The following is a 22,780-nucleotide window of genomic DNA, read 5'->3' as shown; positions in this document are numbered from 1 at the left end:
AAGCATATAGAATGTTGTAATAAGGAATGAAATACAAAGAAAACACTTTTAAAAAAACCTAAAGAGAAAAATAACAAGTCAGTTGGAAAGACAAAGTCAAAGTTACCTCTTAGAAAACAAAACGGCATGAGAAAATTAGTAAAAGAAAGAAAAGATTGATGAATTCAGTATCCAAATGTACCCAACAAGACTTCCAGAATGAGAGAGGAGAGAAAGGGGGAGGAAGAAATGATAAATTACGAGATAATTTCCCAGAAATAAGTAACAGTACAAACTTAGCACTCAGCACAGGGAAGAAGAAACAAACAAAAAGACCCACAGAAACACAAACACACAATTAAAGTCCCAGCAGCTCCTAGGGGGTCTGGCAGAGTAGTCACAGACAAAGAAAGGAAAGGGTCAACTCATCAAAAACGCCACCAAATTTCTCAGCAACAGCACGAAACACTCGAAGGCAGGAATATCAGAAGTCCAAAGGTTGTATTTTTTGAAGTCTCGGCCACCCTAAATTACTCTAGATAGAATAGCCAAACAAACTGTTTAAATGTGAGGGTATAAGTAAAGGTATTTTGAAAAAATATAAGGTCTAAAATATTTCCTTCTCAGCTTATGAAGCTACTGAAGGAAGTGCACGATCAAAAGACAAGTGAGTTAGGAAACAGAAGATCCGTATGTAACAGGCAGAGGGAACGGGCAGGGGCGGGGGCTGGGGGAAGGCAGGCACATCCCAGGGGAATGATGTGCACAGAAGTACAGACAGCAGAAACTCAGTAAGGCAACCACCGCTGCCAAGGTCGGGCAGGAGACTCTCAATGTCCACTCAGCGGTCTCCTAAAAAATGGAACTGGGAAGCACTTATCTGCCGGTTCTAACCAGGACAGAAACTATGGCTGCGCTGCTGACAGGCTCAGAAGGTACTACTGAGATGTTTTTAAAAGAGAGCCAGCGAAAAGGAGGAGGCAAGCGTAACTCCAGGCAAAACTGAGAGTTAATGTGGTTATAGTACAGTACAAATACTTACTTAGTGGTGAGCCAAAGTAAAAAGATGTAATAATGAAAACAGTAATATGGTCCTAACCCAAGGTCGAGGCACAGTTACTGTTGGGAGGACAGGAAGACCAGGAATGGGGTGGAAAGCAGGCTATCACCCTCCTTTAGCAGAGAGTCATGAAATGATGCCAGACTGAGGAATTAAAGGGTAATATACATGTGAATTTTTAAAAGAAATACAAAATTTTAAAGGCAGTTTCATTTGCTTTTTTAATATTTCCTATAAGTAGTTACACATTTCTAAAGTGTGTCTCCTTTCGCAAACTTGTACCACCTGGGTCACAGTGTCTCCTAGGAGGAAGAGACTCCGGAGCCTCTAACCTGCTGTCACTCCCACGCCTGGTTCTGTCCACGCACACGGAGGAAGGCGGAGACCACTCTCTATCTCCGGACTCTTGCACAGGCTGTTAATGACCCCCCACCGTCACCTCGCGCCACCCCTCCCAAACCCGTGCACGGGTGATGTGACCATGTGAGCAGTCTTAGACAAAGAGACCGTGGCGCTTTCTGTCAGCGGAGTGCTGGTATGACGTATTACACAAGCAAGCATAGGGAGCTTGCTGGAAGTCTCAAGAAATAAGATACCTTTTAGTGTTTTGCTAAGACACGAATTAAACAAAAAGATTGGTTTACTCAACCGCCAGGATGACAGAGACCTATACTGAAACATAAGTATCAAACAGATGTACCATGAAACTGTTTCTTCCAGTGAATAAAAATGATTTGAATTCTGAGATCCTACCTAAAATAATGAAAGGAAGCTAAAAACTATGTATTCCTCTATATATCAGGGCTCTCCATGGCTTCCAGCCGAAAATCCCAGCTGCAGGGACACTCCTGCCCTTCCGGAACCAGCAGGCCCCCTGCTGCGGGGCCCAGGACCAGCCCTCTCTGGTCCCTGCAGCCCAGGGCCCTTGCTGGCCTCCCTTGGTGCGCCAGCGGCCAGCAGCGTTTACCACAGGGCATCGTGCCGTGGAGGGCCTTGGCTGCTAACCCAGACACGTCCTTGAGGACAAGCACCACGAATGCCAGCTCTGTACCCCAGTGCTGACCAGCACACTGCCCCACACATGGGAAGGAGCTCAGTATTTCTTTCCCAGATACACCGATCAAATTATACCACCACTAGGATTATGGACCTCAGCATTGCAAGAAATCTGGATGGCGTTTTAACGAGAAATACTAAACTCTTACAGATACTTTCTCTAGGGTCTTTTTACTTGGGTGCTGGAAAATAAAAGCCACTCTGCAACCGACAATTAAAAGGAGGAGCCAACCGACTGAAAGCAACCCACCTTTGGATTCCATGCAACTTGCTACTGTCCTGGACCAAGGCCAAGCTCACTCACACTCAGGTGGAGCAAGGAGTCAGTGGTTTCCAATACCCTTCGCAGCAGAGAAAATGGACGGCCCCGTCCTGTCTTCCCAGCCGCCCACACTGTCACTGGGGTGGGTAGTTTCTCCCTGTGGCAGGATGCGGGGCGCTCCTGGCCGAGATGGTGTGCCTACCGGCGCACTGTCTGCGCGAAGCAGCATTCCTGGGACCCTGACCCAGGAAGGGCAAGTCTCCAACTAGCACGCCAGCAGTTACATTCAATAAGCATTTATTATAATGCGATATAACATGTAATTGTCCTTGTAACGTGGAGATTCCTGTCAAATGAGAATTTTCAAAGGACTCTGTAACTAGATGAGTATGGAAAGAGCACTGAGAGAACGACGAACTAGAAAAACGAAGCTCTTCAGTCGGAATCAGGTAACACTGTCCACACCACTGCCTTCTGGATTATTTGTTGGACAAATGGAAAGGTGAGCGCTGAGGACATTCAAATCTTTCATTCATTAAGCAATCCACCAGCACTAATATGGGTTTATGACTTTTAACTGGAAAATATAAATGTATTACCATGTACCTTTGAGCCAGCTGCCATCTGCATAGAAAATGAAGAAAAATTTGGAACAAAGAAACAGTTTGATTTTGCTATCATAAGGAAGCCTGAAAAAATGTGTAGCTAGAAAAAGTAATATATCACTTTTAAATATACCCTGCTAGAAGGTAAAATTTATGGTCTTGCAAAGGAAATGGTTCTTTCTATACTAATAACACCCAATCATTCAATTCTCTCTTGAATTATATTAATGAAAATACTCTCACCAGGAAAGTAAATAGGATATTAAGTAAAGACCCACCTACCACAACTGCACAGTGAAAATAACTTCTCACGTAGTGACACTCAACAGTCTCTCTTCGTATGGCACAAAAAACAACGTTTCTACACAGCGATGAGCTGGGTTCTATGCCATGTACTGGGACTTCCATATTTCTGTATTTAAACACTACCCGGAAGTCATGTCTAGGACCATGTTTATCCAGTAAAACTCAGAGGCATTAACAAAACTTAGGGAAGGAAATCCCAATGCCAGGTTTAAAGAAGTCAGTACCTTTCCCTATCTTTAAGTTCTACTGTCCGATGTTCATTTGTGTCACAGGGAGCACACCTACCCCTTTAAATGGACACAGTGTGTCATGTAAGACCTTTCACGACACTGACCATCAGTCAAGAGGACAGTGGTGCCTGGGAGACAGAAGGGGCCAGGGGACCCCACAGCTACATGACGTCCTGCCCAGACCAAGCTGTAGGCCGCAGGGCAGGGAGGCAGGAGCTAGAGGCCCAAGGAGGCCCAAGGAGGCCCAAGGAGGCGAGGGCTGGTGTCCTCCAGGGAGAGGAAGGGAGAGGAGAAGGCTACACAGGACAGGACTCGGGCACGAGCAGCCTCCCTCCAGGACTTGGCTGAGTAATGCTCAGCTGATGTGCTCACGGAAGCTGGCTGAGGCTGGGGAGAGACCCACCCAAAAGGGCTGGAAAGAGGAACCAGCGGGGCTAACCCAGAAGAGCTCCTGTGCCCGACCAGTCAGAGACGGAAAACTGTGTAAGACACTCGGAAGGAATTTGCCTCAAGGGGGACAAAGAAGCGCTAAACCCCACACTTGTCCCACCCACCGAAGTTTAAAAGTGAGGCCCCAAAGGATGAAGCCGTTTCCAAATGATGTGACCAGGACCCACGCCAAAGCTCAAAGGTGCCCACACAAACGCACACGCACGTAACCAGGTAAGGTCCACAATGCCTGCACCCAAAGATAGCCAAGAATACAAAGAAGCCTAAAAACATGACCCAAAATAAAGAGAAAAATCAGTAAACAAACACAAAAATGACAAAGGAGTGGGAACTAGCAGATAAAAACACTCAAAGTTATAACTATATTCCAACTTTCAAAAGGGTAGAGGGGAAAGAGTTCACATCTCATGTAGAGATACAGAAACCATGTGAAATAACCCAAATCAAACTCGTAAAGATGAGAACTACCATGTCTGGCAGGAAAAATACACTGAGTGTGTTTAAAGGCAGATTGAAACAAGGCATAAGAAAGGACTCCTAAACCTGAAACTCAACACCTAACACGGAAAGAAAACACACAGGAAAAAAAGGATTCAGGAAGTCCAATACACTTGCACTTAATGTCCAAGTGTATGTCCAATATACTTGCTGCTCAAATGGTGGGGAAGATTTAAAAAATGTCTGGGGAAAAATGGCTGCAGACCTTCCAAATACGATGAGCTGTAAATCCACAACAAACTACATGCACATGACACACAAAGAAAATGACAGCCATACACCACACATATGACTGCAGTCATATCATAATCAAATTGCCCAAAACCAGTAACAGAGAAAGCCTTAAGTGGAACCAGGAAGAAAAAACGCATTACACAAAGACCAAAATTAAGAACAACTTCTCACCAGAAACAATGAAAACCAGAAGAGAGCGGAGCAGCATCTTAAAAGTACCTAAAGAAAAGCACTGTCAAACTAGAACTCTGTATTCAGTTAAAAATACTGAAAAAATGAAGCAATCATCTATCTGTCCCCCACCCCCAAAAGTGGTTTAAAAATGATAAACTGGACTTTGGCTAAATTAAAAACATTGTTTTTTGTTTGTTTTTGTTTTTCACTTCAAATGACACCTTCAGGATAAGTGAAAAGATAAGCCACGCGTTGCAAGAAAATACCTGCCAATCATCTATCTGATAAAGAACTTGTATCCAGGTCATATAAAGAACTCTTAAAACTCAGTAAAAAAAGACAAAACAATCCAATTTAAAAAAGAGCAAAAGATATGACCAGATATTTCAGCACAGAAAGCAGAGAAACAGCGTGCACACGAAAAGATGCTCGGTGCCATCAGTTACTGGGGAAACGCAAGTGACCGCCGAGTCACAGCCACCGGAGTGGCCACAGCGCAGACAGAAGACGAAAGCCGGTGGGGCGTGGAGGGAGACACACTGCAGGAGCGTGAAACGGCACAGCCACCTGGAAACCGGCGTGGCAGTTTCTTAAACTGTTCAACAGAAATGCACCACATGCTCTAGCAAATTCCTCCAGGAGAGAACCACTCACAAGAAATGGAAACAGGATGTCTCCAGACGGCTTACACGTGGCTCTTCCAGGCAGAACTGCTCGTGGTAACCAAACGAGAAACAACCCATACGTCCGTCAAACGTCGGGTAAGTAAAACGTCTAGAGGGTGATTAAAACTGTCACAGCAGTGGCAGCGAGGCCCAAGGGGAAAGCCTGGCCGGTGGCTGGAAGGCAGCGATGCTCTGCGCGAGGTGGTGCGGGCGGAAGGGAGGCAGTGGTACGGGACAACGTGCACCTGAAGTTCTACAGCAGCAGCTAAACCCACAACAGATCACAGCTAATAAATTCGATTGCTCCAGGTGAAGCTACCCGCTGAGTCAAAAATGTGCCAACATCTGACAAAAGGGAAGCCTTCGGAAGATGGGAGATCTTCATATGTGCTTTCACGTGGCTTTTTAATGATCTAAATCTCACTGACATAGTAATGTGCCTTGTGTGAAGGGACTGGCAGAGAACAGGATTGGGGGGTGTTTTCTGTTCCGTGTTACGGCATCTTCAAGAAACAATTTAACTTCATGCTCACCAGTCTCAGGCAAAATCGCAACACATGCGTCTCTACCTCCACACAATTAGCCTTCTGTGCACATTAACCAAACAGGATTATTTCTATAGAACTATTTGAGAGCCACAATTCATTGTGTCTTAAAATGCACTCTACTGCAAAGAGAAAGTCAGTAATGCTCCCCTTGTGAGAGAGGAGAAGTATGAATAAAGACGCCAGGACTCCTCTGGCTTCGTCATGACAGGTTCATTAAGCTAAAGGGTTCACATGCTTCAAAATCCTCAACTGCAGTCAAACTGCACTTGTTTAGGTTGCTCATCTTTATTTAGATGATTAAAAATAAAATGTACATAAACATTATTGAAACATACCCACAGGAAAAATTCAAATTTCAAAACTACATCACAGTTTTGACTTTGTTCCTCCCCATAGTCTCTGGTTTTTGTTCTCCCAAAATTGCTGAATGGTGTTTTCAATCCCGGAATGAATAAAATAATCTTCTCGTGTCAGGTGTCCTTTGAAAAAAATCACATCTGAATTTGCCCAGCCAAATGTTGCAGGAAAAAAAGAAACTTCTAAGATAGAGAAAGAACCTCTGTCCAGGTCACATAAAAACTAACCTGAACAGCAGAGCTGTCTGGGAACTGGACATGCAGCAGACACTGCATCCTTCTTCACTGTAAACACGGATAAATCTCTTAATAGCTCCTGTTTTTCTATTTATAATCATAGAAAGATATGTCTCTGAATTGCTCTGAAGGAATTTCTAAGTAAATCCAATGTTATAACTATTAAGATAAATTAGTAAATCACACTACACCAAAAATGTGTGTGTGTTTGGGGGAGATTTCATCCAAGACAAACTAGTGAAATGATTTTTGGAGAATTAGAAATATAAACTAAATGAAATATTCTTATATTAAGTTCATGTGCCTCTAGCTTCTATTTAATAGGGGGAATTCTGTGATGCTTAAAAAAGCTAAGTTCCTTTTTAAATCAACAACAAAAAAATTAGCTTTATTGCATAAAAGTAAAAATAATTATGCAAGATGAGCAACTTAGAAAACTCACTAATGCAATAAAGCTACATATGCTATTAAAGTGCACTTTAAAGTAATTCATGGGAAACAATAAAGCACAGACTGGAGAACCAGAAAGGGCATTAAAGACCCTTCAGCTGGCTCCTCGCTGTGCGGACTCACAGGCCACACTCACGCACACCAGCGCGTTCAAACGCACATACTGCCACAGCAGAGACATCTCTATTCCGTGCCGTCCAACGGGATGGCCACTAACGACAATGCAGTTATGTAAATGAAAATTCACTGGAATGGAATAAAATGTAAAACTCAGCTCCCAGTCACACTCAACGACCTCAAGTGCCCAACAGCCACTCCCATGGCCCCGGTGGCCCCTGAGTGGCAGCCCCGAGTCTCCGACGGACACCGACACAGTGTGGGGGAGACCGGTCCAGCACGCCCTGCTAACGGCCGCCAGCCAGCCAGAGTCACTTCTTTCTCTGATTTTCCCATCCCCTTCACACAAATCAAAATACAAACAAATCCCCGAAAGTGTAGAATGCCTTTTTAATGAAAATCATTTTTTAACCAGAATCCCTAAAGCTAACTCTTTGGTGGTCCTCTGTCGGCAGAGCCCTTCTTTCAGAGAAGCATCTCTGAATGGTGGGCCACCTCTGTGGCCCACCCCGTTCCTAATCCCTGCAGGTTCCTCTGGCTAGACGGACCCAGTTGAACGTGAGGAGACCACTGGACCAAAGTGCTCAGCTGGATTCTAACGGAGAGCCCAGGAGTGAGCGAGGGCCTGGGGGGAGAAAGAGGGCACCTCTATCTGAGCGAACAGTATCGGGTTTGAGGGTATCTCAGCTCAGAGGGCTGATCTCAAACCATGGGGCCAAGTTTACGTTCACACGTTTATTCAATATGGTTGTCTTCCACTGGCAACAATGGAACGATTCTTTTTTGTAATTGTTGGATTTTTTAAACTTTATTTTTCCATTACAGTTTACATTAGTTGAAGGTGTGCAGCACAGTGGTTAGACAACGCTGTACCTTCAGAAGATGTTTCCCTCAATAATTCTGGTACCTGCGTGGCACCACACATAGTCACAACAACATTATCGACTGTGTTCCCTGTGCTGCACTGCACATCCCGTGACTGCTCTGTAACTACCACTTGACACTTCTCAGTCCCTCCACCTTTTTCGCTCAGTTCTCCAGTCCCCCTCAGAACCATCAGTCGATTCTCTGCATCTGAGTCTGCGTCTCTTTTGTTTGTCCTGTTCTTTAGATTCCACATGTAAGTGAAATCGTCTAGTAGTTGTCTTTCTCTGTCTTATTTCACTTAGCACAATGCCCTCTAGATCCATCTGTGTTGTCACAAAAGGTTAAGATTGCATTCTTTTTATGGCCAAGTAACACTCCACTGTATGTGACTAGCACACACTGTGCAGCAAAAGCAGGTTTACAGCTGTGAGTACGCCAGACGCAGTTTACTCCTGCATTATTATCACTTGCTGATTCCTGCAACAGTTTCCACATGAATAACGGCAAACCCGCTTTTGCCCCGCCTTGTACACATCACAGCTTTCTCACCCAGCTGTCTGTCTACTGATGGGCACTTGGGTCCCTTCCCCATCTTAGCAATTGTAAATTAATGCTGCAAAGAACGCAGGAAAGTATACAGACATTCAGATGGCCAACAGACAAATGAAAAGACGCCTAGCCACACTAGTCATCAGAAAAATACGAACTGAAACCACACTGAGATCTGACCTCACACCTGTCAGAACTGCTACCATCAAGAAGTCAGCAAACAACAAGTGTTGGCAAGGATGTGGAGAAAACGGATCCCGGGTGCACCGCTGGTGGGAATGCAGCCACTGTGGGAAGCAGTATGGAGGTTCCTCAAAGCATTAAAAATGGGAAAAATCCTTCATTAAGGTTACATGATCCCATTAAAATAAATGTCCTTAGTAAAGTGGATTTGCACAGTCTTACACCCAGCAGTGAGGATGCCGGGTCCCTGGTTCGCCCGACCCATCCCCTCTGGGAAGCATAAGTCCCCACCCGGCCCTTTCACTTGCCGTTTCGGGCTGACAGTCCACCAGACATCATACGTGCTCAGTCCACATGTGAGGGCCACTGTCACTAACCACACAGATAATTAGCTAATGCGCCCTCCAGAATTTCAGACTTCCAGTGTTGGTTTGGGAAACCTCCTATTAAGTAAATTAAAAGTTGTTTTTTAGGTTTTCTTTTTGTCTTTTTGCATACTGTGTTGACAACCTTCAAGTGTGAAATCATGTGAAGTAAGGAATGTTAAGTCTCTCCCAACCCCTCCCTACCCTGTGGCAGGCCGAGTTCTGAGATGGCCCCGAGATCCCTGGCTCCTGCCACACGCACACTGTTACAACCCTCTCGCCACGCGTGCAGGCAGGGCCTGTAAACGTGCTGGGGTGTTAGCCCCCAATTTCAATCGCATTATACGGCAAAGTCCAGGACTCTGCAGGTGAAAATGAGGTCCCCAACTGGTTGACTCTGAGTCAAGAGGGAGATTTTCCTGGGTGGGCCTGACCAAATCAGGAAAGCACTTGAAATGGGGCCAGAGGCTCTCCACTGGCCCCTAAAAAGCAAGCTGGCATGAGTTTGACAGCTGCAAGGAAATCCTGCCAACAACCACCCAAACTTGGAAAAAGACCCCAAGACTCAGAGGAGACCCCAGCCGACACCCCATTATCAGCAGGACTCGGCCCGGATGCCTGACCTGTAGAAACAATGAAAAAAAGGTGAGTGTTGTTCGAGGCCTCTGAGTAAGTGGTCACTTACTACACAGCAATAGAAGCTAACACATTCCCAGGCACACCTACTCTTTATTGTTTGATATGTTTCTTTCAGAAATTTTTCTCAACAACTTTGCTACATAATGCTACATGCTATCTGTTGTTCTCATTTTAAAAGTGAGGAAATCGTGAGTCTAAATGAGTGTAGTAAGGCATTGGCAAGCTCATGTAATCTTCTATCAATAAGGATGAGAGGCTCATTTTATCAACAACACTGCAATTTCAAGGAAGTTGTAATTTTTTCAACAAGTAAAAGCAGAAACTGAAATGTCTGAATTCAAGTCAACTTTAATTCAAAGCTCCAAATCCCACTCATTTTTCCATTCTTTTTCTCTGGTAATTACTCCTAACTACAAATTTCTGAAAACTTCATCAACAGTGAACTTCCCAAGGCGAGTGAGGACGTGGCCGAAGCTGTCTGTGTGTGTGACAAGCCTCAGACCCCTGCTGGCTGAGGAAACTGGCTGCAGAGAGAAAAATCAGGACCCACAGAAAGTGAGAGACTATACTTTGACGCAAAGCACAAACGGGCAAAACTGGGTTCCTCTGCTGGAGACCCAGGAGCACACAGGGCGTGGTCAAAGCTGAGAGAGAACGGGGCCAGCGCGTGATGGACACCACTCAGGTCCCAATGTCACCTGTTGTGATTCAGCCTGAGCAGGACACACACATGCACTGCACAACACATGAGACAGAAGCACCGCCCCCCAAGGCAGCTGAAGGCAAAAGGCCACCAGTGTCCCACTGCATCCGTGAGCACTCAGAGGACCACGAGAGGCAGCACCGTGTGGAGGGAATGAACACTGGACAGGAAGTCACAGCTCTGCTATAACCCAAAAGGATCTCTTTTCAATGCTGCTTACTGATCACATAAACTTGATAATATTAATGAAATAGGATTAAAGTCATTTAGAACAATCTGCTGGTAATATTCCAAAATTTAAATCAGGAAACTTGCTAAGCAATCATAATTAAAGTAGTTAAAACATGTTCCAAGTGTTAAAGAATAAAATGTAAAAAAAATTTTAAATGAAAAAATCAAAAGTAATGTTTTAAAAATTTAAACCTTTTATTTCTAGCAGTTAAATAAAATATTCTACATAATGTCTACATTCTAGAGTCCCCTAATTGATACAGAAAGGACAAATATTCATTTTCTTTACAAAGTCTGAACTGCTGTAACCTAAGTCTGTCTGGTACCAGGCAGTGCAAAAGGCATTTCAGAATGAAAAATAATCCAGACAGAAGAAAATTAAACTGGGCCAGACAGAAGAAAATTAAACTGAGTTACTGTGCCTTGTAAGCTATTAGATAATGTATTTTCTTTAGAAAATCAGGATCTAGTAGTGAAGTATGCCTTTAAACTTCTATTTCAATAAATGCTCCAGAGTCTAAATTCCCTTGGTCACATAAAGCTCACTTACATTGTCACACATCTCTATTTATCGATTGATACTTATAAAACTAATGCCATCTGAATAAGGTTAATTAACTCAGCTCATAAGGAACCGCTATACGTAAAGTGATTATTGTATTATTATGAGACCCTAAATGTTTTCCTGACACCTGTTTTCAATCAGAGCAGAAAATTCTGACTCATCACACCTACGAGTCTAGGAGCTTAAACAAAGTTAATTCAGATTATACTCTTTTCTTCAGCTTCCTGTCTTAAAACATACCAGTGCTCAGAGGGAAAACCTACAATACAAATTCAACATTCCGGTACAAATCCAACCACCACCCACCCATGGACTGGAAAAGGATACAATTTTAGCCTAGACCAACAAACTTATTCTATTTTTTTAATCCTCATCTGAGGATACGTTTATTGATTGTAGAGAGAATTAGGAAGAAGAGGGTGGGGAAGAAACATCCATGTGTAAGAGAAACACCAATTGGTTACCTCCTACATATGCGCCCGAACCGGGGATCAAACCCGCAATGTAGGCATGTTCCCTTACCTGGAATTAAACACACAATCTTTTGGTGTAGAGGATGATGCTCCAACCAACTGAGCCACCTGGCAAGGGCCTACACCAACAAACTTACTCTGAATGGGTCTGCGTTCATATTGAATATTATCTGGATGATTTTGTGGGCGCACGCGCATACACACACACACACACACACACACACACACTCAACTGAGATATTAACAGCAGGTTATGCTTTTACCCATTGTTCATTCTTGAAATAATTTACAAATAAATTACATAGGTTCATCTCTAAGCCAACTTGTTCGGAACCTGGAATGCATCTTCCAGAAATACACCAAGTTGAAGTTAAATTTACCAGCCCACCACCAACTCCAACACACAAACAGAACCGATACTGCCAGAGGCCATCCCTTACGACAGAGCGCCCTCTGGAGCAACGTCACCCCACCCCATGCTGAGGGCCCTCCTGCCAGTCTGTCTGGCTACACCCATGAGCAGGAGCCCACGAGTAGGCAGAGCGTGGCCCGAAGGTGCTCCCAGAGCTTCGCTGACCACAGCCAGCGCGGGACCGAAGTGGGACCGAAGTCCAGAATAACCATGAGCAACAAAACTGTGCTGCAATTTACTGTGACGCATGGCATCAAGTAATCCCAACAGTAACGTTCTGAAGGAGGAACCTATATTCCCCATTTTTAGCAAAACAAAGAGGCGAAAAGAAAAGTCCGGTCAAATAAACCGCTCAGGTCACAGAGGAAGACCTGGCGGTGCTGAAGGTCAAACCCGCCAACTGTCCCCAGCAGGCCCCTTTCCTGTCACCAGCGGTGACAAGACTTCTGAGTGACGGACAGTCCTGCAGTCACAAGGTTAGTTATTTCCAGGAACAAGCATAAGATCGAAGGGCAACAGCTAAACACAATGAGGGCGGGGGTGGGGGTCGGCGCGCACAGAGTGAGGAGGAGGAGGAGGAAACCCTAATGTGCCTCTGCCTCCTGAAACTTTCCAGAGAAGATCCCCCTTCTTGCCCAGGGGCCACGAATAACCCATTAAGACGGAAGATCTTCTACAGTGGTCTTCTCCGAACACCTCTCATCTTTCAATTACATTTTCCACATCTGTCATCACTAATGTTGTCATTCAACTTCCCATTTTTGTAAAATGAGGGCAAAATAAGCCAAACACTCAAATATTTGTATCAACTTAACAACAGTCAGTACTAAAACACTGGCCACCGAACAGCATCAACCACCAAACATTAGTTTAAAATGGTCACTTCTGGGGGCTGACCACAGCCCAGAAAGGTGTCCGGGGGGTGTGGCTAGTGACACGTGCAAGCGCTGGCTCTGTGACGCGCCCGTCTTCCTGCGCTCCGACCAGTGGGAGGACAGAAAGAACATGGAGGGACGGGGAGCGGTGGCCGTGGCCTGGGGTGGAACAAGCGCAGCACTTCCCAGGACGTAATGAACAGGAAACAGACTTGGTGTCCGAAATCCACACAAATCTTAACTCTGCACAGACATTTACCGCAAAGATGCAATTATTAACTGAAATAAAAATTGATTTTGAAACTGAGCTCCCTATTTTATTGGATGAATAAAAGTTCTTTATGAATCTTATTTCTACCACTTTCAAAATAATCACAAGCCCCCCACAAAGAGGTTCTTACAGTATTTGTTTCCAATATAAGCCAATGTTACATAAAAAGATAATTTCAACTCAGTGATCAAACAATATTAAATACATTTGGAAAAGTCTAAAATTTAAGTTCTCATTTGATAACAATAATGAATTTGACCTATGCTAACAGCAGACTGGAGTTTATTTCAGACAAGATATATAAGCTATATTAATATTTCTGTATTTCTAAAGCACTGAGGCAAATTTTATGTACATGTGCAAATAAACACACATCTTCTTCCTCCCCTTTTTCTGTTTCCTACTCATTATTACATAGCAGTGAAAATCAGTCAAAAGAGTAAAGTATTAGGGAAGAAATCCCATTTCCAAATTAATCATTAACCTAATAGGTGACAGCTGATTTATCTTTATGACTTTCATTTCTATTTAATGACATTTCCTATGGTGACTGGTGTCTTAATACTATGAAATTTTCATCTAAAAAGCATATGTCTGTGTATTTAAGTCTGTGTATGCGTATGTATAAAACTAATTTCTGTTTAGAAACACATCTTTGATTCTTCAAATATGAGGTGTGTTTTAAAAAACAGTAGCCCTGGCTGGTGTTGCTCAGTGGATTGAGCACGGGCCTGTGAACCAAAAGATCACGGTTCGATTCCCAGTCAGGGCACATGGCTGGGTTGCAGGCCAGTTCCCAGCAGGGGACGCACAAGAGGCAACCACACATTGATATTTCCCTCTCTCCTTCCCTTCCCCTCTAAAGATAAATAAATAAAACCTTTAAAAAAATAAAAATAAATAAAAAACAGTAATACTCCATAATCTCTTTAATGTCTCTCAAAAGACTCGAGTTACAGACCCCACTAATGATGGTTGAGATAAAATTTCTAATCAAAGCAATTACAAAATAGGACGACAATGTCAACATTAACAAAGAACAAAGACAGACAAAAACGAAACTTATTAAGTTATTAAAAGAGCTAGAGAAAGAGGCCATGAAAAAAGACACCTCTGTTTGTACTGTAGTAACTTTCCCCCCAAACTCTAAACACTCCTTCTAAAACATTTACGATCTCAAAATTACGAAGATTAACAAGACTTTAAAGTATGCCTTCTTAAATCTTGGTATATTGTGGATAGCAATACACCCTATTTGCCCTCTCTAAAGCCTTAATATAATTTCAAGTTAAGCAAGAAATGGTTAACGACAATTTGTTTGGCTGTAGGTCTATCTTGTTGAACGGCAAGTTAACGGTACATACAGATGGAGCCACGCCCCGTTTGTTGGAAAGAAAGAGGGCAGCGTTTCCCAAACATCTCAGAGACACCATGAGAAGTTGCGGGCCCTGTGCTGAGGCCAGTCAGATACCGCCCAGGTCCGCTGGCCCTGCAGCAACAGTAGGAAAAGTAAAAGCACAGCACACAAGGAGACAGAACTTTAGGAGGCTGGGGTAAATGCGGGGCTCCAGGGACTAGAGGTTCTTCCTGGGGTAAGGGAAGCAGCCTCAGTGTCCCCCCTCCACCCCAGCAGCAGCCCTGGCCTTTCTTGTCACCCCCCTCCCCAAAGACAGAAGCTGTGTCCCTGGCATGCTCCCTACCCATCACCCCCTTCTCCTGCGTGGATCTCATTACAATACATTTTAAATAAAAACCTGGAGGGGAGGGAGCATATAAATATACAAGGAAGGCAGCCCAGTAATTAAAGTAAAAAAAGTATATACTGTCTACATCAAGACAAAATTACGTAAGTCTAATCTAAACATTCTCAGAACTTAGTAAAGATTACTGAATCTTTGCATGATCTACAATACACTCCAAATGTACATTTCAGTATGAAAATCAAGCTAAAAATTACTGTTCACAAACTACCCCAAGAGATAATTAGCAAACTCTATTTCCACATCAGTTTCTAAAATTTCCAAACTGTATTTAATATAAAAGAGGTGGGGGAGAGAGGTTATTGAACATTATCTATATTTGTATTACCACAATTTCCCCAAAATTGAAACCACTAAGGTTTTACTTTAAACTTATTCTCAGTTTCCTACAACTATTAATACATATTCATAAATTAAAGTGAAAATTTCATTTATTCCAATAACCCCTGCTAAACTAGGCAAAAAAGCCATGGAATTATCAACAGTAATTTTTCTGAAATGACACATACTTTCCACAGTGTTAAGATAAAGAAGAGGGAGACTGAGCAAGAAAGGGAGCTACGTCTGAAACCCCAGCCCCGGACAGATGGGCAGAAACCGGGGTCTCGTGTTCTGACAGGGGCACCCGAGGAGACGCAGGAAATAAACTATGCAGTCACGTTCAACATGGAGTCAACACAGTAATGGCAGGGAAAGCACTGCAGAATTATGTTACTGCTTTAAACCTTAAAATATATGTTAAAAATATAAATAAACTGCTCATCACAGCTGCACTATGCAAAATCAAACAAAAACAGAAGAAATAACTGAATTTCAAACCGCTGATAACTGATGTCTACCACATGGGGACTAGGATACATATACAGAAGTATATTCAATGAAAAAGTACAAAACTTATGAAATATTCATTTGAAAAGTAATTAGGTCTATCAATTGAAAAGCTAACCTTTCACAACACAAAAATCACCACATAGCTTGGAGATTAATGCATTCTTATGTCCTCTGGTGCTGATTACAATTTATTTAGCAACTTATCTATACTGATTCTCAGATTGTTTATATATTTTTCATTTCCTAAAAGCTAACATAAAACAGAACCAAAGAATGATTCTCCCCAAATATCCTAAACAATACCTTTACAAACCACATACACAAGACATAAATACGACCTTAGTAAATTTTCCTAAAGTTTTAATAAAAAATAAATCCTTGCAAGTAAGAGAATCTGTACTTTGAGGTTAAGCTGTTTCTTTTAAAGATGGTTTCAAAATGTATTCTCTCTTGCAAACCCAACAATAATTCCAAACACACAGTTTTTACAGAGATACAGACAAACACACACAACACTCTGTGGCCTGAGTGCACACAGAAGAGTATGCTTGAAAAAATTTAAAACCACAAATCTCTCGAATAATCTGACCCTAGTTTTCCCTACCCAACATATCAAATTAGCCTGTGTACAGTCTCAGCACATAAGCATGAAGAGATTTTTTTTTTTTTTTGGTCAGGGGAAGAAATTAGTAGGATTTGAGGCTTCAATGGTCAAAACAGACTATTAGCTTTCATTTGGCTACTGGTCAAATAAGCAGAGGGGTCTCTAAATTGTCACCAACAAACAGGTAGGAATAAATTCTGAACATGAGCCTTAGCGCCTGCCCTCCTGTGGAAGTGAAAGAAAAAAGGTGATTCAGCATACGCAGTGTGGCCATTCAAGTCACATATACTGATGCCACAGGGCCCTTGACAGCTCAGTCTTGAGCCAAAGGTTGGGAGATGAGGTAACAAGGCGTGCAGCTGAGTCCATGACAAGGCTGGGCTTTTTTTTTTTTTTTTGGAGTGGGGGGAGAGCACAGGGTGGGCAGCAGTGGGGACAATATTCCCGACAACTGCAGGCCACAATGCAGAACCTCTGTGACTAGTTCCAAGAATGACAGGAGAGATTCTGAAACAGAAACAAAAGATAGGGGTGCAGAGACTTCTCATTCAGGGGTTACCAGGTCACCTTCCTCCTGCACCTGCAAGCATGCCCATCTTCGGGAAAGGGAACAGGAAACCGTGTCCGGGCCCTGACACGTGCCACGCCTAGTTCATGCTGTCCATCATCTGCATCCCTCTCACCTCTACTTCATAAGCACATTAAAATCTTTTTCTTTTCTGGGGCCCTGGCCAAGCGGCTCAGTTCATTGGAGCTTCATCCCATACACCCAAAGGCTGCAGGTTCGATCCCCAGTCGAAGCACATACTGGAAGTACCCACTAACTGCTGTTTCTCTTTCACATTAATGTCTGTCTGTCTATCCTCGAGAATAAGGATAATCTCCAGTAAATATACCAAGAAGCTATACCAAGAAGTTTTGTCTGGAGGAGTCTTACTTGTTTGTGAAACAAACTCTTCCACAGTTTTGATTTAAAGTAGCATTTAATTATTCTTAGTGAAATGCTACTCAGAATTACTTGTTAGTATCTGAGTATCACTTTGAACACTAAAGATCAATATAGCAAGAAAACTAGAAAATGCAACTACATAGTCTATTTAGGTTTAATATTTTCTTAAATGAGTTTATTCCAAATGGATTCTACGCAATCTTTTAAAGGGCATATACATCTACAGTTGACAGGAAATTATGTTACGTTTTCTAAGCAGGTTATAAACAGTATATAGATGATATGACCCTGCTTTTCTGAAATAAATTAATTGCCCATAAATATATGCAAAAATTTAAGATATGGAAAATAGTATCTTTACTATTTTTATAATAAATATATATTACCAATGTGATAAAAATAACAAATAAAGCTATTTTTATACTGATAAGAACAGATACTACACTTCATCTTAGCCAAAAGGCCAAGAAGTGATATAGTAAAGCTATTTTTAAAGAGAAAAACATGTCACTGAGCAATAGATTTCTTTACTTCCTAATCTAACTCTACATTCCTTATTTGACACAAAAAAGCGACACAAAATGTGAGAAAGCAAAGAGTAGTTTTTAAACCCATGAAAACAGAATTCAGCAAAAGTTCTATAAAGAAATTGACTGAGGCACAGGTTTATGAAAAACTACTTTCTAAAACTAAAATATAAAAACTTAAAAAACACTAAGATATAATTTACCCTGGTTTTATTTTGAAACTTTAGACATAGCCAATCAAAGACAATAACGGCAAAAAAAGAAATTTGACTTTATGGCTGCACTGGGATCTGCCTGTTAAACTGTTTTTAAATAGCAGACATGTGTGTACAATTATTCCATGATATGAATCAGTACACCGGCTCTTTCTAGCAAACACTGAGTGGATGGTGTAAGTAGACTTGCTTTTTTATTAAGAAAAATGAATCGGCAGGCTGACCCTCCCACATATTTCTTAATTCATTTTAGAATACATAGAAATAATATTAATTTTCTTTTTAAAATACATTCCTCCATAAACAAAACCTCAGTTATGTAAAATCATACAGAGCTGTTCCTCAGCCTTGTGTGCCCATTTACTTCAAGTTCAAGGGACACTAGCAGATGCTACGTGTGCACAGACTTCACATCTGACAGGAGATAAAGCTGTGTGCGCACAGGTCTTGCCCTTCTGCCTAATTTCAAGCATTCCCAGTGACCCTGCTGTGAGTCACTCAAGTGGCTCCCGGGACATGGGCCAAGAGCAGGGGAAAGGCCAGGCGCACGTGCTCATGGGACAGCTCCACGCCTGGGGAACCCCAGGGTGATCCCAATGAGGACACGGGCTCAGGGGTGCAACACTTGCCAATGGGCACGGCACCAGCCAGCAGGCAGCTGAAGGGCTGGACCGGATGCTGCGCACAGGGAGTCACCTCAGCACCACATGGAAGAGACCAAGTCACAGTTCTCTAAGTCTGCATTTCACCACCTCCCAAAAGTCCTAACTGCTGATTTCCTGCATTTCACTCCAAAATACACACCTCAGGTTGTGTGGAACAGCACCGTATTTTAAAAACGCATTTTGGCTCTGAACCTGGCAATGAAGGAATGCTGATGAAATGTAAAATCACTTTAGTCCCCGGTTTCCACTGAGCAGCCCAGCGCAGGGGCAGTATGCAGGGCGGGCTATGCCAACTTGAGCCCTGTGCAACAGACGTCTTTGCGGGGCTGAGGGCCTGGGGATTTCTTTCTTTGTTTGTTTTCTGGGAGGGCGACCCCTTTCCTTTTCTGTGAGAACACATATAACTTCAAATTTGGAAGTCGATGTTCCAGTTCACAACTCTTTGTTTCTTTCTAATACAGTAAAGAGTGACCCACTTCGGGGCAGCTTTCCGAAACGACACCCTGAGCTGCACAGCGACCTCTGCTCTCCAGGTCCCCAGGGCCCTGATCCATAAAACGTTCAGAGAACAAGTCTGCTTTTTCCTGCACAAAATCACCTCCAAATTCAAGCCTTAAAAAAATTACAGGAAAATACTGCATGTCTATAATTCTACAACTCTGTCCCCTTGCTAAATTCAAATCTTATTCTAGTTTCCTAGGCTCTTTTTTTTCCCCACAGAATAATTCCAGTTCTCCCTCATTTGATAACTGCACTTTAAACATAAAAGACAAACACGAAGACTAACGTGACACTCTTGCTATAATTTTTAAGGCTTTAGCAAATAGCTGCATTATGGAAACTGACTCAAAGGAATGAAGTCCCAAACTCATCCAAACCAATAAACAAAAAGAGTACTTCAATGGCAAAGTTTGACCATAAAATGAAGTTTGCGCACAGTATTTCATGCTGGTTGAATTAATGTAATTACCAAGTGAAAACATAATTTTAGTTTATTATAAACTAGGATAAATTATTTTAAGCACAGGAATTCCATTCTATCAATGCACAAGGGGATGTGCTATGAGTCAGTAACGGACATCTGTCACACACACATGTACAGATCTCAATTTCCCATCAGAAGATAGAAATTTGTTTTATTTTCAAGCAAAGAAACTTAGGAATTGTAAAGGAAATAAAATATGGCTTTTAAAAAAGTCACAAAAGTGGTTTGGGATGAACACCGTGTTCTCAGTCAAACCAAGAACTGGACGATCTGCAAAGACAATCCTGAACGAAAATCTACCCAGGAAAATGGGCAGCCACAGGGCGAACCAGAGACGCATGGGGAGCAGACTTCTCATCTGTCAGTGGTGGATTACAGAAGGGATGGACCGGGGGCAAGAAAGTCATTTCAACCGGACCCGTTCAAAGAGCAGGCTGTTTCCATCCTGATTTGAGAAAACAAAATGCTCTTCATGAGAACTCAAAGTGACCTAAGTCTCCTTAAATGGACTTTTAGATCAACAGAGAGCAGCCACAGCAGAAAGCTTTACTCACACTCCGCCCCCCCAACCACATACCGCCACCACCCTCTTTCTAAGCTCATACTTCAGTGCTTTCTCGGCAGAAACGAAACATTTATAAGCCGTATACCTCGCGGGTATCGTGAAGTCACTTCCCCCTTTCGGCCCTGCCCCCCCAGACTGCACTCCCTGCACTGTATACAAAGGAAAGAGCAGCGGGAGAAATCTAAAGGTCTGAGTATTACTTATTTACTTACTTCTTGCGGGAGATGAGGAAGGATCCCTATTTTTTAAACTGACTCAGACAGTCAACAACTGAACTCTGTAACTGCTGTACTTTCATCTCTTAAAATTTTAGTAAACTGCTACGATTTTATGGAAAAACATCTTCATAATAAGACATAACATCCAACCTTTTAATAGGTTTTAAACACCTCTGCACCAACAAACAACCCAAATTAGGCAAGACCTTTTCAATTTTTCAACAGCATGAAGGAAAGGTCATCATCTTCCTGCTTTCAGCCTTTAGAGAACAGACTAAAAAGGAGAATATTACACCCAAGCACAGAAAAGAAAACAAGTATTCCTACTGAGAGAGGAAAAAACCCCATTCTGCCTAGCATCTTCCCTAGGCAAAGCCTCACAGACTCATTTAATTACTTTCCCATAATCTTCTTAACAAAAGTATACTGATTAAACAGTCTTTGGGGCTTTGTGTTTAGTTTGAAACAAATACATGTAGTGAATAATTTTATTTCACTTAAAATTTTTTTAAAAAGCTTGAGGAAAGGGAAAGAACCTCTTTATTTTTCCTTACCTCGATGAGGACTCGCCTTCACTACGAACTATGTCCCCACCACCTTTCACGCGCGCGGCTTCATCACGGGGACTACTTCACTTCCTGGTTTTAATGGAGCTTTTGAAATAGAAATTACCCCGATTACTGACTTTTCCAAACACAAGGGTGGACAGGGGAGACTACTGTTTCTCAAAAGAAGAGAAAGAAATCTGGACTGTAATTAAAAACAGTGATTACTCCAGAGAAATACTGAAGACACTGGAGAACACTGAAATGTCCCACAAGATTGGTATATGCACACCACAGCAAAATGTACTTGCTGGAATGTGTTTCGTAATCTCACAAACTCTGTATTTCTTTATCTTTCTTCAAACCAGGAATGTACTGCAAAGGCTGAAAGATGGCTCAGTAAGATGAATTCATAAATTCCCCTTCTCCCATCATACATAAAACAAATTAGGTTTATAGACTGAATGAGTAAGAACAACTAGCAATAACAACCCATCCATCTACTTCTGATGCTGAAGTATACAGTACGCCACAGAATCAAACGAATATTGAAAAATTATTATGACTCATTCCTAGTGATTTTCCTCTTTTAAAAAGGGAAGTAGTAAGCACCTTAAAAATAAAACGAAGTTCCCAGGTGTGGGATAATAACTGTGAAGAAAAGAAGTTACTATTTAACCTTTTGGTATCAGGAAACACTGACTGCACTGACTGAGCAAACGCAGCGTTTGGTGAAATGAATGTAGACGAGGAACCAAAGTGGAGTTTTGAAGGCGGTGACAAGTGAATCGGAAACCCTGAAACATACTGTTCAAACTACCCAACTGCATTGTTTGAGTGTAAAATATTGCTCTTGTGAAAATCCTAAACATGCAGAACGCTAAAAAACGTAGATGAAGAGGCTGCTCTTGTATATAAAAGGAAGGCAGGGCCACAAGCAAATTCCTTAACAGAGCACAGAAATCCAGCTGTTTGGGGAACTCGGGATGGGCAGCAACACGGACGCACGCCAGGCCCTCTGCGTCATCTCCATCGTCACCCGGCAAACGAGGAAGTCAGCCCTAAAACGTCAGGAGTCTGAAAACTTCCACGCTGCCCCAAATTGCCACCTACTTTTGGGCTCTAAGTATGAAATCATATCTGAGACTCGTGGAAGAAAGCATCTCTTGATGCCCTTTACAATTAAACAGGAAAAATAAATAAATAAACAGCTAAATATCAGGCTGTAGATACCACCTATATGCATTCAGGGGAAACTGTTCACAACACCACAGGCTTTACCTGAAGCTGCTTCTCAGATATGACAGCCGTGTGAGGAGAAAGATGTCATGATAGGCATTAAGACATTTTACAGTCCATATCCTAAAAATCCAGTGTAAGCCTGCAATGGTGCGGGCAACCAGTCCTGTACTCTGCATGACACACTCTGCCCCCTGTGGGTCACAGCGCTGCCTGGCCTACAGTCTGTGCCCAGGGGTCCGGACTCCTCACAGCTGAATCTGACCTTGATACTGGTGTGTATGTGTGGTGGGGGAAGGGGGGGGTGGGAACGCACC

At 42.6% G+C, this 22,780-nt stretch overlaps 1 protein-coding gene and 1 pseudogene across 6 annotated transcripts in view; both read right to left on the bottom strand.

The window, feature by feature from the left end:
* Positions 1-22,780, bottom strand: part of ARID1B (AT-rich interaction domain 1B) — a 394,749-nt gene that overhangs the window by 205,822 nt on the left and 166,147 nt on the right. The window lies entirely within an intron of this gene.
* Positions 17,882-17,979, bottom strand: LOC119001431 (uncharacterized; annotated as a pseudogene).

Source organism: Sturnira hondurensis, unplaced genomic scaffold (assembly GCF_014824575.4).
Source record: "Sturnira hondurensis isolate 20B ecotype Veracruz unplaced genomic scaffold, ASM1482457v3 Scaffold0000167, whole genome shotgun sequence".
NCBI classification, from domain to species: domain Eukaryota; kingdom Metazoa; phylum Chordata; class Mammalia; order Chiroptera; family Phyllostomidae; genus Sturnira; species Sturnira hondurensis.
The sequence above is the reverse complement of the archived record's forward strand: the minus strand, read 5'-3'. Positions and strand labels throughout refer to the sequence as shown.